This window comes from Camelus ferus, chromosome 2 (assembly GCF_009834535.1).
Source record: "Camelus ferus isolate YT-003-E chromosome 2, BCGSAC_Cfer_1.0, whole genome shotgun sequence".
Classification (NCBI taxonomy): Eukaryota; Metazoa; Chordata; class Mammalia; order Artiodactyla; family Camelidae; genus Camelus; species Camelus ferus.
In genome coordinates this window covers 108,411,593-108,423,185 of record NC_045697.1, presented here as the reverse complement: position 1 = coordinate 108,423,185, position 11,593 = coordinate 108,411,593, and the positions used below count along the sequence as shown (strand labels likewise).

The 11,593-nt window shown below is 39.3% G+C and overlaps 1 non-coding gene across 1 annotated transcript; it reads left to right on the top strand.

The window, feature by feature from the left end:
• The first annotated feature begins 10,609 nt into the window (after positions 1–10,609).
• TRNAT-AGU lies at positions 10,610–10,681 on the top strand. The gene has a single exon. It is a non-coding gene; the product is annotated as a tRNA-Thr (tRNA).
• Positions 10,682–11,593: the final 912 nt, after the last annotated feature.

The window sequence follows — 11,593 nt, the reverse complement described above, 5'->3', positions numbered from 1 at the left end:
TCCTTTCCCAGAGGTGACCACATTCTCCTTAATGTCTTTCTAGAAATAGTCTATTTCCAGGCATATAAGTGTTTGTAGGTACACACACACACACACACACATAGAGTTTACATTTCAAAGATTGCTTTTCCCACAGAGAGGGGAAAAAGCCTCTGGAGATGTATTTAATAAATTTTATAATTCTTAATGCTGGTTTAGCATGGACAATGATATTAAAATCTACTACTCATTCTCAATAGGAAAAGTGCTCTTTTTTCATATATTCTTTACATAAATATTTCCTTTATTCATATACATATATATCCTTTTGTTTTGATATAAATGTTAGCATATTACATAGTTTTTTTCCCTTTTTAAAACTTTGTGATAGTTCTTGGATTTGTACTAATATATAAAAGTTTATGTATCAATACATAGAAATAAATCTATTTTATTCTTCCTTAACTGTTACATGGCATTCTTTAACTAATTCATAATCTTTGGACCATTCAGCATTTCCCGTATTTTGCTATCATAATGCCATGATGAATATCTCGGTACAGACTGTCAACATGTTTAAGTGTATTTGTGAGATGAATTTGTAGGAATCGCCGGGTCAAAGAGCTTGTGCATTTTAATATCTGATACACACTGACGAGTTTTGCTCTCCAAAGAAGTTGTTGCATATTAAGCTTCACCAATTACATGAGTGTTTCTTGGTATCTTTACCAGCACACTGTATTACCAAACTTTTTGATCTCTGTCAACCTGATAGGTTAACAGTTGTATCTCACTCTTGTTTTAATTATAATTATTTAATTTGAAATGAGAATGGGAATCTTTGCTGGGTTGGAAACCCATTTGTATTTCTTTATCTGTGGGCTCCCTTTGCATAATCTGCCCATTTTTTTTCCCCTGCTAAACTGTTGGTTATTTTCTTGATGATTTGTAAAAGTCCTTTATCTACTGAGAAAATGAATCAATGATTCGTGTCATCTAAAGCACCCCCTTCTTTTACTTCTAGTGACCAGTTATTGCTCTTATATATCACCTCCTCCACTCCCTTTCCCACTCTGTCTCTCCTGGTGCTTTCTTGTATGTTGACTTTATCTTACATACGGCCAAGAAAGAAGGATGAGAGTCAGGCTTGGAAGGAAGTATACTTTGAATATCCAGAGAGTATATATTTCACAAGATACATACGAAGAAAATCTGAAGCAAAAAAGGCCCTTTACCTGGCATCTCTATCAGTATAGAAAGACCCCTCTTCCTCTTGGTTGATGGATAGACCCTTGGTAGCCTTGGGTTTTGCTCATTGACTGTAAATGAATGCTCAAATTGGACAAACTTCTTAAACATACTGTCCTATTTTTTTTGTTTTTCTTATAATTCTTTCTTCCTTCCAATTTACTTTCAAAGAATGACCATTTGTTTGGTTCAAATAGTTATCTCTAGACACTTAAGTTTTCACTACCTAAAGCAGGACGATCCACATGGTGAGATTCTGATGGGAAGAGAGAAGACTCAGGTCTTGCCTCAGGGACTGCTCTGAGTCCTTTGGCCCCTCTTTCCTCTGATTCAAGGGGATGGAGCCCTTGGTGAGGTGGACTCCTCTCTCCAAAGGTTCCTGTTGAGAACCCCCTTTTCCAAATCATGTAAAAATCAACTTTAGCTACTGTGGTAATGATTTGTGGGGAGCAGCAGAAATTCCTCTGTAATTACGTGTGAATCAATGTGTGATTTCCTAATGAGCTTAAGTGAAGAAATCATCGTTTTGTGATAAATGCTTTATATCTTAAAATGCCAGCAACACATAGCTAATAAATTCAATCAAACCACACTCATTTATGTAACATTTGCAATTATTATTTAACATGCTGTCTTTCTTTACTGCTTTACTGCTTCGGGTAATTGCAGAGTCTAAAAGTTCCCTTTTCATAAACAAGGCCACGGAAACTCATTATGATGGAGTTTTCCTTAATGCGATCATAAATGAGTTCATTTTGAAATGAATCTGCGTGCTCTGCAGGCCAAGACCCACCCCTGACAGAAGATGTTGTTGCCACTGAATGAGTTTGCCCAGGCAGGGATATTTGTCCCCGGATGAACTAGGTCATTCTCTGACCCTCTATCTTGGGCACCTACTGATGTCCAGACCAGGTGGGAAAAACATTCACTGATCAAAATTTGGTTCCTCTTCATTGAAGAAAGGATGAGACACAATGAATTAAGTGACATGACCAGGGGGTCACAAGGCAGCAATGAAGCCAATGAGTCTCAGCACAGAAGACAACATAACATACTGACTAAAGAGTCAATTCTGGATTCAGATTCCAGATGTGCCACATAGCAGTTTGTGACCTTCAACAAACTACTCAGCCTCTCTCAGCCCCTTTCTCCTCATCTGTCAAATAGATACAATGCCTATTGCTGGTGGGAAAATTAGACGACTTAGAATTATTAGATGGCACGTAGACAAGCTGAGGGCACCCGGCCTGGAGCACAACACGTGGACAACAAACTGTAGTTAGTCAAATAATTTTTGGTGCCCTTAAAAATTGATAAATATCAGAAGGGGTGAAACTGACCCCCCCAATCCATGACCCATGTATTTTTCCCAAGTGGCCAAGACGGTAGTTTGTTCCATCTGTATCTTCTAAGGAGCTGAGAGAGTAGCAGGCATTGATCACGGTTTTGTTCTTGGGACCCAAAGTCATTTCTTAATGGGTTGCACTGAGTAGCCTGTCAAACCCTAAATGAATCCTCTTCCTCTTAAGATGAGTGAGAGTTTGGAGCTGGTTAAATGGAGGCCCACATTAGTTTTGAGACTCCTATCAAAATTAGCAGCTGCAGACCCAGGGTTGGCAGGATGTATGAGAAAGCTCTTCAGTCCTAGTCTTCCCAAGGCTTCTTCAAGGAACCCTGCCCTACCCACAGGCCCCGCTCAAGGGCCGGTCCCAGGCAGCCATGATGTGTGCCGTGCCACTCAGCCCCGCTCCTGCCCAGGCCACAGCTGACCTTGGGCTGCCCAACAACCCATGCAAGCTCGGCCTGCCCAGTCATATTTCCTCACTCAGTAATTGAAACTAAAAAACAGTGGGGAAACTGTAAAGGCATGGCTGTAAGAGGCTCTAATGGGCCTTCTGTGAGACGAAGTTAAGACTGCAGAGAAACTAAAAGAAAGAAGAGGAAACCAAAGGTGCAGGAGAAGGGACTCTCTGCACAGAGAGAGCAGGGGCAGTATGGGAGAAGGACAGAGAGCCTGGTTGATTCTGCCCGGGTTCCTGATGGTTTTCTAGTTCCAGACACAGTCTCTCCATACTTCAACAGACCCCCTGTTCCTTGAGGCACCTTGAGGACAGACTCCCTCAGCGATGACCTCAAGCCCAGTGTGGGCTACTGTGAGAGAGCAGAGGTTGGAAGAAATAGGTAAAATAAAGGTCAGGAGTGATAAACAGCAGCAACAATAGGGAGCACTGTTAATTATTTCTGCAGGGGATCTTGTTATCCATTTGTTTTTCAGACAACAGTGCAGACCTTGTAAGTAGAACGTTTGGTTTTTGAACATAAACGAATTAAAAAGATGTAAATTCTCAAGGTATTTAATTCTAATGAAATTCAAAGGCCTTAAACGTCCATTCAAAGAGAGAAATCTATTATCTCTTTAGACAATTGCCTTGTTCATGGGGTCCTTCCACAGACATTAAATAAAACACATATGAATGTTCCTTTGTTGGAGTCTGCATAGATTTCACAGTGGCTGACACTCTTCCTAATAAAGAAACGACTTTCTGTCCCTTTGTTTTCCCTGTTTCCACTGTCACCACCATAATAGGACATTGCCTTTCACCTGAACTCCTGCAGTGTCCCAGGTGCTCTCCCTATGCCATGTATATTGTAAATGCTCATTAAGTGCTTTGTGAGATGCCTCTGCTGCACCCGAACTAACCAGAACTCCTCAAAGCTGTTCCTCACTCAAGAAAACACAACTTTAAAAAACATATACATATTTCATTATGGAAAATTCCAAACATAAAAAAGCAGAGAGAATAAAACAATGAACTCCCATATATCCATAACATAGATTAAGGGGCAATCAACTCAGGACCAATCTTGTTTCATCTCTAGATTCACATACGGCCCCTGTCTCCTCTTCTCTCATGCTGATTTGGAAGCAAACCTAAAATATTATCTCTTTTCTTTCACAGGTATTGCTGTGCATGTTTCTAAGGGGAAAAGCTTTAATGTAACCAAAATACCATCATCACAATGAAGTTCAAATAATGATTGTTATGTAATATTATCAAGTGTCCAGTCAGTGTTCAAATTTCCCTAATTGTCTTCTCAATGTCTTTTTTTAACTGAAGTATAGTCAGTTACAATGTGTCAGTTTCTGGTGTACAGCATAATGTCCCAGTCATATATGTATATTTACATATATCAATTTTCATATTCTTTTTCATTAAAGGTTATTACAAGACATTGAATATAGTTCCCTTACTATACAGAAGAAATTTGGTTTTTATCTATTTTTATATATAGTGGTTATCATTTACAAATCTCAAACTCCCAGATTTAACCCTTCCCATCCCCTTTCCTCCGCTGGTAACCATAAGATTGTTTACTATGTCTACAAGTCTGTTTCTGTTTTGTAGATGAGTTTATTAGTGTCCTCTTTTTTCTTTCTTTCTTTCTTTTTTTAGATTCCACATATAAGTGATATCATATGATATTTTTGTTTCTCTTTCTGGCTTACTTCACTGAGAATGACCATCTCCAGGTCCATCCATGTTGCTGCATATGGCATTATTTTATTCTTTTTTATGACTGAGTACTATTCCATTATATAAATATACTACAACTTCTTTATTCAGTCATCTGTAGTTTTCTTATTTGAATCATATTCCAAGTAAATTTAACACCTTATAATGGTTGATATATCTTTTAAGTCTCTTTTAATTTATAAGTTTCTCCCCACTCCCTCCTCTCCTGCCTCATTTTTCCCTCCTCTCTATTTTTCATTCCCTTTCTCTCTCTTTTCCTGCAATTTACTTATTGAAGAGAAAGGGTCATTGTCCTGTAGTTTTCCATAGTCTAGATTTTGCTGACCACATTTTTATGTTGTAATTTAAAATGCTCCTCTGTCCCCTCTCTTGTCCTTAAATTGGTGTCTAGCTCGAGACTGAAGTCACACTCAGATTCAGGTTCAACTTTTTGGCAGTGCTGTAAAGGCAATGTTGGGTACCTCCATCAAGCTCCACATAATGTCTTTTGGTCTCCCTTTTGGTGATGTCAGCTGATGATCACTGCCTAGATCCATTTGACCATGAGGAGCTGCAAAGTGGTGATGTCCTAATTTGATCATTCTTTCTTCATTTATTAACAAGACTGCTTCTAACTTCTCATCATCTAGTTGGTGACCCTAAGCTATAGGTCACAGGAAAGGCAAGATAAGTGTTTGATTTAAAATCTGCTTGTTCCCTAGCGTCTGTTAGATGTGACCAAGGAGTTTCTTCATTAAGGGTTATTCTGAACCCGTGGATTTAAATGTATTCGAGGTGTTTCAATCCACTGCAGTACTATTTTTATTGATGATGCTAACGTTCTGCCTTTGGATACTGGGAACTTCTTCAAGTTGGCTCCTGAGTGTTTTGACCTGGCTCCAGTGGTCTTTGATGTCTTCCTTGCTCCCTGTTTTTAACAAGATGCTCCAGGAACATCTCACACAGTTCCTACCCTAGACCTAGAGTCAGCCTTTTCTCCAGGAGAAATCGGCTTTTTCTCCTGGTTCTTTTTAATAGAAATGCATTTAAAGACCACAATCTGGGCACTAGAGATGTTCACTGGTACAGGATTGATTTTCATTTCTGGGCCTTTTCAGGATAAATATGTTAATATGTTTTTTTTAAAGATAAAATATATTTTCAGTTCATACTGATATTTCTAATTAAAATTCAGGACTACAGGATTTTTACTATTCCATCTCATATTTTTATCTGTGACTTCATTGCAAATATTTTTTTCAGCTTGTCATTTATTTCCTTTCTTCTTTATTTTTCTTATGGCGCTTTTTGCTGTACAAAAACAAATAAAATTAAATTGTTAAGGAGTCAGATTTATTAGTCTTTTCCTTACTATACCTGAGTTCTGAGTCATAGTTAGGAAAGCTTCCCTACTGTCGTGTGATAAGAGAATTCATCCATATTTTATTCTAATATGTGTATGGTTTCACTTTTACTTACATTTAACTTTCTGATCTGTTTGAAATTTGTCTTCTTGTGTCTCGATAAAGAAAAGATCCAGTTTTATCTTTTTGAAGCATGCCTTTTCAATTACCCAACATTATTTCTTAAAAAATCCATCTTTTCCCCCTTCATATGCGATGGTATCTTCATTGTAAATTAAATTTCCATATGTGATTGGACCTATTTCTGTACCACTGGTCTTTCTGTCTGTTCATGAGCCAATACTACACTGTATTATGGAACCTCTATGACAGGCTCTTTGCTTTCAGGGTTTTCCAGGTTATTCCTGCAAAGACAAAACTATTGAGTGAGTGCCTCTCTGTAACTCTCTTGTCAGGGTCCCAAGCCTGTTTTCTAAGAAGGCACCTCACTGACTTGGTAAATGGGATTGAGGGGAGCCATGGATGGGCCCCTTAAGACAGGAATTGGCACACTACAGCCCATGGCCCCATTTATTTGTAAATAACATTTTGTTGAAATATACCTTTATTATGTTGGCACACTGCCTTCATTCTACAGTGGGAGAGCTGAGTCATTGTGATGAAGACTGTATAACTGGCAGAGCCTAAAATATTAAAATTCTATTTCTAGCCCTTTACAGAAAAAAAGTCTGCAGATCCTTGCCTTGAGATAACACATTGGCATCCTAATGGGTCTTCTAGAGATAATGATAAGTTCCAAACCAGGTCGGCTACATAGTTTGCAGGGCCCAGTGCAAAATAAAAGTTCAGACCCCCATCCAAAAGGCAGGAAAACGTGCTGCAAAAAAGACTCAACTATAAAGCTTTTTCCTTCTGTGGTTTCTCTCTCAGATTGTCATGTTTTTAACATGCTATTTAATGTCACACTAAGAAAAGAAAAATGAAAAATTTAAACTGTTAGCATGAATTTTACCTTTCATCTTCACATTGTACAATATATCTTTTAGATTCAAATATAAGAGCCTTTAATTTGTATGCAGGGTCACTGAAATTGCACAATTCGTATTTCCTGGCTTATCTCTGGAGGGTGGCTTCAGTTGGCCAGAGGTGACAAACACAGGCAGATTCAGAAAGGAGAAAAAGAGGGTCCCTCAGGCCTAGGGTGTGCCCCGGGGGAGCAAGGTCAGACCCTCAAGGGGGTCCAGGGGAACACTTCAGGGCAATTAGGTCTTGTCCGTTCCTCCGCCCGTCAGCCGCTGGACCCATGGGGTAAGTTATCCCTGCAGAGTCACCCGCGAAGGCATTGCATAGTAGATCCAACAACCTGCTGGGCGTTGGGCAGTGGTCACTGGACAGGTCAGAGATTGGGTGCTGAGGACCTGTCCCAGAGAGGTGCTGAGGGCAGCAGTGTCCCATTAGATTTCACTTCACAAGCACAAAATTCAAAGAGAAAATGATTAAGGATATCAAGACAGAGCCTCAGAGCCTTAAACCCCAAGTTTAGGGCCCTGTGCAACTTCACTGCTTGCATGCCCTTGACATTGGCCCTGATCTCAACTAGTGGTCATGGTGCTGAGAAATGTCAGTCAACACCACAGACTGAAGGGAATGGGTGGGGGTACAAATATTTTGAGGAGCCCTACAGATGTGTGCTACCTCTTAATGACACCTTAGAGAGGTTGTCCATCTGCTTAAACCCTACAATTTTCTGGTCTTTTTTAAAACATGCATGGTTAAATTGTGGTACAATATATGTAATATAGCATTTACCATGTAACTGTTTTTAAGCACTATGCAATTCAGTGACCTTACGTACATTCACAGGATGCAACCATCATCATCATCCACCAGCCAAACTTGTTCCTCCTGGGACACTAAAACTCGGTACTCATTGGATGATAACTCCCCACCCTTCTCTTCCCGCAGCCCCTGGCAACCAACATTTTATTTTCAGTCTATGACTTTGACCACTCCAAGTACCTCGTTTAACTGGAATCGGGCAGTATTTGCCCTTTTGTGTCTGGCTTATTTCACTTAGCATAATGTTCTCAAGGTTCATCCATATTGTTACACGTGTCAAAATTTCCTTCTTTTTAATAGTTTATTTATTAATTATTGCATTATTTATTTTATTTTGGTGGGGGGGGTGGGGAAGTAACTAGGTTTATTTAGTTTTAGAGGAGGCACTGGGGATTGAACCCAAGACCTCTTGCATGCTAAGCATGTGCTCTACCACTTGAGCTATACCCTCCCCTCTAAAATTCCCTTCTTTTTTGAAGCTGAGTTACACTCCACTGTAGGTATAGGCCACACTTTGTTTATCCAGTCCTCTGCTGATGGACACTTTGGTGGCTTATGTGTTCTCATGCTTATGAATAACGTTGCTGCGATGTGGGTGCATAATGTACTGCCTCCTTACACTTGGTTCCTGTATCACTGAATGAACCTGCACATAAAATTGCAATGCTGCTGCAGCTGCTCTTTGGCGACCTGGAGTCACGGGGACATCCCCAGGGTCACACTCGACGTCCCCCCAAGGATTTGGTTTCTAGCCTGCATAGATTGGCAGTAACAGGAAAATATTTCAGAAACAGAAAGCACTGAAGCATGATTTTTCTTTGTTCCTGCAAAACAACTTTGGTTTATTTTCTCCCATATGAGGCTTTGTTTTCACCTATGCAAATGTGATTCATCTTTCAGCGCCAGAGAAGGGCCTTAAATAACATAATTACTTCACCAATCATCGACTTGGCTACTGGAAATCATCTTTTTAGTGAGGTCGACTGCAGTTGCTTGAGCTGTAGACAGAACCCAAATAACAAGCAAACTTCTTTTCTTAAAATGCTAATTATTCTCTGAAATGAGTGTTGTTTAAAAGGGGGGATTTAATTGGATATTAAATCTGCAATTGAAAGATTAAATTATGACATAAACAAACACATCAGTCTAATAGGTCTTTGGAAAAAAATCAGGAATCCCACTCCAGTTTTTGTTAAGTGCAAATGCATTCAGATATAGATTTCATTCTCTTCCCATTTTGCTGTGCTTTGTAGCTTTCAGCCTGAATTCTTTCCTGGGCTGGTTCCAAAGGAAATCATCTCAGGAGGCTGAGAAAGCTCAGGATTCTGTGAGCACTGGCCCCAAAGTAACCTTTTGCTTAAAGACTTTACCTGTATAAATGAAATTCAGGAAATGTTGAGAAACCATTCTGAAATGAATAATATGGAAGCAATTCCAAGGGGTATAATTTGGGATGCATCAAAGGTAGTGGTTACAGACCACATTTGCCTCACTGTAAGTTTAAAGAAAATCGAAGATCAAAACAGGTACATGTTCGAGAAGGAAATTAAGAAATGAGAAGTACATCATCGCAGTAGAAAAAAATCCCAAATGATTTTTCAGAAAATTATTTCAAGGCAAAGTAATACCCTTTTTAATAGAAAAGAACGTGACCCCCCCCCCCTCCAAGTTTATAAAGCAGGCTTCCCGGGAATAGGAAATAAAGATGAGGAGCTCTCCAACTTTACATTTTAAAAAGGTACAAGAAAGCAGAAGTTTTCTTTCCTCTCCCTAAAATAGGTACCCATCTGGGAGGGTGAAAATACAACCACGACAGGAAGTCTTTTTAAACACAGATGCCCGGGGCTGGGAGAAATGAAAGGAAAATGCAGTAGCCTCCGCCACACTTCAGCCAGCTGCCCTAGCCTGAGACAGCAGCATCCCCAGTGCGGGAGTGTCTCCCCACCAAGACGGGAGGTACAAGCCAAAGCAAGTGATGGCACATTCTTGGTGCTGCCTTCACCTCTTACGAGATCCTTGAAAGTAAAATATTAGATGGGTGTGCGACTTATGGGGAAAATTCTGGTATGTTGTTTGAGAAATACTGTCCTTCATTGTCAGTTTATCAAACTGCCGTGGTGATCTCTAAATCAGATGAATTTTTAACACGTTTCTTTTCCACGTTTAAAAACTTGGTAATGAGATTTTCTTAAATGTTTTATTCTGGGAGTAAATTCAGGGAAATAATATTTTTTGTTGGTGAATCTTTTATCCTCATCTAATGAAATTCCTTGTCAGTCTTTTATTAGGTGACAATAAAGCATTTTAACAGCATAGAGTGACCAGGTCTGGACACTGTTTGAAGTACAGAAAATTTATCTTTATATTGTTAGTTTTTAGCTGTGATAATGGTAATATAGTTATGCTTGAAAAAAGTTAGAGATATATATTGAAATATTTCCTGAAAAATGTGATCTGTCTTGGATTTGCTTAAAAAGAAATGTAGAACCTGGGTAGGTGGGGAGGGACCAGGGAGACGTGAGACCGCCCAGGTGCTGATGGCGGTCAAGGCTGGTCCTGAGTGCTGGGAGGTCAGTATGCTCATGTCTATCTTGCATATGTGTGAAATTTTCCACAGCAGAAAGTTTTCTTCTAATTAAAAAAAAAAAAAGCTGTCTTGGCGGAGAGGGTATAGCTCAGTGGTAGAGCACATGCCTAGTACGCACGAGGTCCTGGGTTCAATCCCCAGTACCTCTGTTAAAAAAAAGTTAGTAAATAAACTTAAGTAACACCCTGCCCAAAGTGAAATGATTAAAAACAGTAACAACAAATGCTGTCTCTACATTCCTTAAGAAGCCTCAGCTTGTTTCCTGGAGAAGAAAAGTGAGTGCAAATATGTCATTGTCTCTTGGTGAGAGCAGGTCCCCTACAGGTTGTAGCCATGACCTATTATTTTTTTCCCCTCTCTCTTTTTTTTTAATTGAAGTATGTAGTCAGTTTACAATTTTGTGTCAGTTGCTGGTGTACAGCATCATGTTCCAGTCATACATATGTGTACCTATGTTCCTTTTAATATTCTATTTCATTATAGGTTACTACAAGATATTAAATATAGTTCCCTGTGCTGTACAGTAGAAACTTGCTGTTTATCTATTTTATATGCAGTAGTGTGTGTCTACAAATCTCGAACTCCTAGTTTATCCTTTCAAACCCTCTTCCCCTGTCCCATAACCATAAGTTTGTTTTCTATGTCTGTGAATCTGTTTCTGTTCTGTAAATAAGTTCATTTGTGTCTTTTTTTTTTCTTTTCGGATTTCACATATGAATGTTATCATATGGTATTTTTCTTTCTCTTTTGGCTTACTTCACTTAGTGTGACGATCTCCAGGTCCATTCATGTTGCTGCAAATGCATCATTTTATTCTTTTTTAATCACTGAGTAGTATTCCATTGAATAAATATACCACAATTTCTTTATCTAGTCATCTGTTGTTGGACATTTATGTTGTTTCCATGTCTTGGCTATTGTAAACAGTGCTGCTATGTACTTGGTGGTGCAGGTGTATTTTTTGCATTAGAGTTCCCTCCAGATATAGCCCATTGCCTTCTGTTCCAGCCAAACTGACTGGGGACAATCACCTACTGACATAACAGCCTGTGCAGGGCTCC